The sequence below is a fragment of the Propithecus coquereli genome, unplaced genomic scaffold, assembly GCF_000956105.1.
Source record: "Propithecus coquereli isolate 6110/MARCELLA unplaced genomic scaffold, Pcoq_1.0 Scaffold243, whole genome shotgun sequence".
NCBI lineage: Eukaryota > Metazoa > Chordata > Mammalia > Primates > Indriidae > Propithecus > Propithecus coquereli.
The window spans coordinates 3,019,513-3,027,342 of NW_012147986.1; positions in this window are offsets into that span (position 1 = coordinate 3,019,513).

Consider the following 7,830-nt stretch of genomic DNA (forward strand, 5'->3'; position numbering starts at 1 on the left):
GGGTCTCGCTCTTGCTCAGGCTGGTTTCGAACTCCTGAGCTCAAACAATCCGCCCGCCTCGGCCTCCCAGAGTGCTGGGATTACAGGCGTAAGCCACTGCGCCCGGCCTATAATGAAAAATTTTAAATGCCTAAAATTTAAAGAACATGGACCACCTGAGCAACATAGTGAGACCCCATCTCTACAAAAAATAGAAAAATTAGCTGGGCATGGTGGTGCATTCCTGTAGTCCCAGCAACGGGGGAGGCTGAGGCTGGAGAATCGCTTGAACCCAGGAGTTTGAGGTTGCAGCGAGCTATGATGACACCACTGCACACCAGCCTGGGTGACAGAAATAGACTCCATCTCAAAATAAAAAAAAAAAAAAGCGAAAATACAATTGAAAATAAAGACAAAATAAGCTAGCTGAAAGAAGACAAAAAGTTTGTTCTTTGGAAAAGATTGATAAAATACACACTATGATAGAAATCCATCAAGAAAAAAGAGAAAGCACAAACAAAATAAGGAAAAAAGGGAGGCCTTCCACTATAGGTACAGTCAAGATTTTAAAAGATAATGAGGAAATGGAAACGTATATTACCAAGAGAAAGAAGCCAATCTGGAAAGACTGTGTAATGTAAGATTCCAACTATATGACTTTCTTGGAAGAGGCAGAACTACGCAGACTGTAAAAAGATCAGTGGTTGCAGGGATTAGAGGGGGAGGGAAGGATGAATAGGCAGAGCACAGAGGATTTTTAGCACAACAGCATGGCACACGTGAGGCCGCCCCCTCCCTGCTCCCTCTTCTCACCTCCTCCCCTTTAAAAAAAAAAAAAAAAAAGGCCGGGCAAGGTAGCTCACGCCTGTAATCCTAGCGCTCTTGAGAGGCCCAGGTGGGAGGATTGCTCCAGGTCAGGAGTTCAAGATCAGCCAGAGCAAGAGAGAAACCCTGTCTCTACTGAAAAAATGAAACTACTCTGTATGATACTATAATGGTGGATACATATATCCCATAGAGTGTACAGTACCAACAGTGAACCCCAATATAAACTATGGACTTTAGGTGATAATGACGTGTCAGTGTAGGTTCATTTGTTACAACGAATGTACCGCTGCAGTGCAGGGTGTCCATGGTGCCGGAGGTTGTGTACGTGTGGGACAGGAGGCACATGGGAACTCCCTGTACTTTCCATTCAATTTTGCTGGGAACCTAAAACTGCTCTAAAAAAATAAAGTTTATTAATTTAAAAAAGAGAATACTGAGAACAATATACTAATAACTAGAAAACTTAAACAAAACGGCTGATTTCTTAGGGGGAAAAGTAACTAAAAAACTGTCTAAAGAAGAAATAGAAGACCTGAATAGTCTAATCATAAAGAATTCAAAGCAGAAATTAAAAATTTACACACTGCAAAACCAAAAACATGCTCATGCCCCCAAAAAGCAGGCATAAATAGCTTTAGAGGTAAGTTCTGCCAAACACTGTACTATCAATCAATCTATCCATAAAACCTTGGGAGTAGAATAGGAGAGAATAATCTTGAACTCATTTTTGAGGACTGAAAGTCTTGCAACCAAAACCAGACAAGAAAAGTTAGGAGAAAGGGAAAAATCACAAGCCAACTTCACTAATGAATAACATGATGGCATCTGTCGGGAGTTTGATTTACAGAAATTTGAGCATCTCATACAAATTGGGACAGGTTACCCATTAAGGTAGACTATCCATTGTAGGAGAATTTTATTTCCCCAGGCTGTTAAACTCAGGCATGGCCATATGACTTGCTTTGGCCAAAAAATGTAAATGAAAGTGATTTGGGGTATTTTTGGGCAGAGGCTCTAAGAGCCAGTGTGCCTGCCATGATTGCCAGTAGTGTTCCAGATAGTGGGCATTCTGCCAGCCTGGGTCTTGGGTGAGGAAGATAATAATGAAGGACAGATCCTTACCTGAACTAAGGTTGTTGGCCCTAAACAATGACACATGTTGTTTTAAGCCACAAAGATTTGGGGATCATTTGTCACTGCTAGGGCTTAGTATGTCTTAACTATCATAGCCGTTCAGTGGAATACTTTGTTGCCATCAACCAGAATGAGGTTCAGTTACATGTGCTGACTTAGAAATATGACAACGGTACATTTTATTAAGTACCAAGCAAGTTGCAGGAAAAAAAAATGTAGCATTTATCTTTGAAAGTAACAAGGTTTGAAAACAATACTTTTGAACTAGGCATCTTTCTTTTACTCTAATATAATTAGAGTAAAAGCTAACCTCTGCAAATTGGAAAACCCCCAGCTGGGTGTGGTGGCTCATGCCAGTAATCCTAGCACTTTGGGAGGCCAAGGCAGGAGGATTGCTTGAGGTCAGGAGTTTGAGACGAGCCAGAGAAAGAGTGATGCCCCTGTCTCTACAAAAAAGAAAGAAAGAATGAAAAAATTAGCTCACACAACTACATTCTAGCCAGGGTGACAGAGCAAGCAAGACCCTGTCTTTAAAAAAAAAAAAAACCAAAGTGGAAAACCCTAGAAACACTCTCCTCAAGGTCGGGAAGAAGACAAGGTTATACACTATTACCAAGTTAGTATATTCTGAGACAATTAGAAAAACTGGGCTGGGCGCGGTGGCTCACGCCTGTAATCCTACCACTCTGGGAGACCAAGGTGGGCGGATCGTTTGGGCTCAGGAGTTCAAGACCAGCCTGAGCAAGAGCGAGACCCCGTCTCTACTAAAAATAGAAAGAAATTAGCTGTACAACCAAAAATATATAGAAAAAATTAGCCAGGCCTGGTGGTGCGTGCCTGTAGTCCCAGCTACTCGGGAGGCTGAGGCGGGATGATTGCTTGAGCCTAGGAGTTTGAGGTTGCTGTGAGCTAGGCTGATGCCACAGCACTCTAGCCCGGGCAAGAGTCAGACTCTGTCTCAGAAAAAGAAAAAAAAAAATGAAAAAGAAAAACTGTAAAAACAAGAGAATTCTCTAAAGTAGAGGAGTAAAAAAATATTATACTGAAAATTAATATACTATAAATTATTTGTACATGTGTTTTTGAATTTCTATGCTGTTTTGTTATTGATTCCTAACCTAATTTCTTTATGGTCAGAATATATATATTTTTTTGGTCTGAGAAATTCTGGTGGTTATGAGCCTTAAAAGAGATAAACACGTAAAGCATCTAGCACAGAGCATGTAATGTTGCTAGTTCTTGGTAAAGAGTCATCATTATTATATTTCTTAGATCCTGGTTTGTCACATACTTGGAATTTTTAAAATATCACTTCTGCAACATTTCCTTTCCTTGTATAATAATTACAACATTATAATATGTATTATCTTGATGCCAGGGAGGCTCACTGTGAATTAGTTTGACTCAGGCATCACAGCAAAAATCTACCTCAAGTCTGAAATATGATGTTCAGACAACAGAAAAAGGAAGCAAACCATAACCTGAGAGTTTTTACAATTCTGAGAATTCTGTTTATGAGAAGAGGGCTCAGAAAGGGCTTCTAGGATGGCAACACTTCTTCAAAGGCCCTTTTTTGAAATGGAAGAACTCTGAGTGTTTGGCTTAGAATAAAGAAACCTCTTTTAGAAATGTAGTTGCTTGATAGCTTCCTTCAAGTACCCATGACTGGAACGTAAAGCATGTCTCCACTGAAAACCCATTGATCTCTTAGGACCCATTTTAGCAATTTCATTGGAGAAAAAGTAAACACTCTCTTTACAACAAGGTCTCTCGACTTTGGTGTTATTGACATTGTGGGCCAGATTTTTTTTTCTTTTTTTACAGGGTCTCACCCTGTCACCCAGGCTGGAGTGCAGTGGTGCGATCATAGCTCAATGCAGCCTCCAACTCCTGTCCTCAAGCAATCCTCCCGCTGATTCTACCTCCCAAAGTGCTGGGATTACAGGCATGAGCCACCGTGCCCAGCCCAGATAATTTATTGTTTGAGGGGCTGTCTGTGCATTGTAGAATCTTTAGCAACATGCCCTGCCCACTAGATGCCAGTACCAGCGCTCCTAGTTCAGAACCACTGCTTTAGATGACCCCTTGGCACCAATATGAGCAAAAACACAACCAGACATAGAAAAGCCACGGCATTGTTAGGTGATCATCCAGATGATCCAGGAAGTATCGATGATCATTTAAAAAAACTTATAATCGAAATGGAAAGAAAACTGAAACGTCTTCTGAAAAAATTGTGTCCTTCTCTCCTCCCCTCTAGTTTAATAAACAATATTACAAACTTTAGTTCTGGAAAGGACCATTTCTCTTATAGTTGAGAAGACTAAGTTAGTTTTTCAATGGAAAAAGCAATCTGCCCACAGCGCCACCACTAGTAAGTAGCTGGACTAGCTAGGCCAGGGATGCAGAAAATCTCATTCCAGGGGTTTCCAACCCACAGGCCTCACCCTGAAATACACTACGTTGGAGCTATTTTCATTCATGAACAAAGACATTTAGATTTATTTTCTGTGATTCCAAGGACCAGAACTAGGATATACAGGAAGCCAGTTTAAGCTCATTATAAGGGAAAACGTTCAAGTACTATATCAAAGAGTAGTTAAGGGAGAAAAAGGTAACTTTTTTTTGTTATAAACATACATGTGATAGAAACAGTGAAAAATATGGTGGGCAAGACCTCCAAACCGCTAGATTCGCAGTCGTTATATTATAATAATCTAGAAAATCTCAAGCCATTTTTGCATCAGTTACCAGTCGGACTCTACCCAGAAATAGAACTCTCTCGGGCCTGAAGTAGTCATGATCAGCCTTGGAGCTGTGTCGGCGCCTTCCACATAGTAGGGTCGGCCAGAGCGCTCCAGCCCCAGAGAAGAACCCGAGTTTTGCAGTCGCTAGGTCAGCACAGGTTCTAACACCGCATCCTCCGCAGTGCTCAGCGGTCTCCAGGAGGAAACTACAACTCCCATCGGACAACGCGAACGCAAATGGGCGTGCACTTGCGGCGCGTGGGCGGCTCTGACCAATAACGACTGTTGTTACAGCGAACAGCTTGGCCGCGTTTGTAAAAGGCCGCGGCAGGCGAAGAGAGAAGAGGTGAGGGCGGTCATCAGCGAGGGGCCCTGGGGCCCGCGGGGGGGCGCAGGGCAGGTAAGGGGGCCGTGCTGAGAGAGGACAGGGGCGGCGGTGGGACAGGGTGGTAGAGCTGTGCATCCCGGCAGAGAGTGTATCCAAGGAGTAGGGTGCCAGCGAGGTGATGCTTCTGCTCGGGCCTACCTAGGACCGGAAGTGAACTTTCGCGCGGGGAGGATGCCGGGAAGCAGGACCGGAAGGCGGCAGGGAGGTGCGCGCCCCGGAGGCAGGAGGACGGACTCTTGTCTGCGGGGCCTTACCGGCCTTTCTCCGATGTTTCGAGGCAGTGATCACGTTAGATACGTGCTGGCTGTGACACTTTCGTCAAATCTGAGCCACAGTTTCCTTGTCTTTAAGATGGGTAAAACGAGACGCCACGGCACTCTAGCCCGGACAACACAGTGAGACTCTGTCTCAAAAAAAAAAAAAAAAAAAAGATGGGTAAAATAGTATCTACTTCACAGGATCTTGTGAGCAATACTTGAGTAAATGCATAGAAAGGACATAGTTTTATTTTTTATTCATGATCATTCGTTCTCTTCACTTAACTATGCTTCACAAGCATTAAGCAGCAACCACAAAACTATATAGATCTAAAGCCAGAGTACCTGGGTGAAATCCACCCCTTCCAGGGAGCTTTCGTGGGTTAACTCTTCCAACACCAGTCCCTTTACAGCCTTATGTTGAGGAGGCTGATTTGTAAACTTGCCAAGAAGAGACTATCCACAGGGGCTTCAAATACAGTTTCTTTACAAGTCATGTTACTTGTTTGTATTTGCTTTCGATAGAGAAACTCTAATAAGTGACACTAGTACATGTTTTAAAATTCAAATAGTACCAAACAGTGAAATGTAAGCCTCCCACCCTCTGTTAATGTTTCCCAAGTCCCAAGTCATTTTTTCTGAGACAGCAGATATATTCTATGTATATATCTTCTTGTCTTCTTTTTTCTTTTTATTATAAAACCAAGAGTAGCATATTACACATAAAATATTATACCTTTTTTCACTCCGGAATACATTTTGATTCCTGTTCCTTATCAATACGTATAGATGTGCCTGATTCTTTTTAATGGCTTTATAGTAGCTTGTTGTGTGGTTATACCATAATTTATCTAGTTCTCTACTGATGAACTCTTAAAACTATTTCTGTTCTTGTGCAGTTATGGACAACTCAGCAAGTGAGTATCCCTGTATATACTTTGTGCAAATGGGAGAATATAATTCATGAAATCTTAGAAGTACAAGTCAAAATATATGTTTTACATTTATTTACATCCCTTCAAAGAGTGTTGCAGCTTACACTCCCACGAACAATGCCTGTTTCTCCATATCCTCATATAACACAGTGATAACATTCATCTTTTTTGTCACTTTACCAAAGTATTATTTTGTTTTAATTTGCCTTTTGCTTATAAGGTTGAGTATCTTTTCACACATTTAAAATTATTTTTCTTATTTATTTCTTTTTTATAGCTGTCTTTTCATGTCCTTTGCCCATTTTTCTAGTGGATTTGTTTGTTTTTCTCATAGATTTGTGGAAACTCTTAGGAAATTAGCCTTTTGAATTTCAAATATTTTTGTTTTTTTTAAATGACAGATTTATTGAAATATAATTTACATAACATAAAATTCACCTTTTAAAATGTTACAATTCAGCGGTGTTAGTATATTCACAGAGTTGTGCAGCCTTTCATCACTCCAGAAAGAATACTCATCCCCATTAGCATTCACTCTGAATTCTTCTTTTCCCTGACAACCATTAAATCTGCTTTCTGTTTATATGCATTTGCCAATTCTGGATATTTCATTTAGATGGAATCATACAATATGTGGCCTTTTGTGTCTGGCTTCTTTGACGTAGCATAACATTTCAAATGGCTAAATAAGTATGTGAAATGTTGCTCAACATCGTTATTCATTACAGAAATGCAAAGAAAACCACAATGAGATACCACTTTACACCCACTGTAATCAAATGGCTATAATCAAGAAGACAATAACAAGTTTTGGCCAGGAAGTGGATAAAGAGGAACCCTCTTATGTTGCTGGTAGGAATATTAAATGGTACAGTTACTTTGGAAAACAGTTTAACAGTTTCTTAAAAAGTTATATGTATATTTAGATGTATGACCTAACAATGCCACTTCTAGGTATCTGCCCAAGAGAAATGAAGAAATTTGCCCGCACAAAGATTTGCGTGTTTATGTTTTCAGTAACACTGTTCATAATAGCCAGAGGTTGGAAACAATCCAAATGTCTGTGGGCTGGTGAATGGAGAAACAAAATGTGAGGTATCCATACAATAGAATATGATTCAGCAACATAAAGGAATGAAGTACTGATACATGCTACAAAGTGGATAAACCTTGAAAACATTATGTTGAGTGAAAAAAAAACAAATACAAAAGGCCACATATTATATGATTCCATTTATACGAAATGTCCAGAAAAGAAATCTGTAGACAGAAGGCAGATTGGTGGGGGTGGGAGTGGGAATGGTGATTGACTGCAAAGGCCAAGAGGGATCTTTTAAGGGTGATGAAGTGTTCTAAAACTAGATTGTAGTGATGGATGCCAGACTTTACAAATTTAATAAGTATCATCCGGCCGGGTGCGGTGGGCTCACGCCTGTAATCCTAGCATTCTGGGAGGCCGATGCGGGCGGATCGCTCAAGGTCAGGAGTTCGAGACCAGCCTGAGCAAGAGCGAGACCCCGTCTCTACCAAAAATAGAAAGAAATTAATTGGACAGCTAAAAA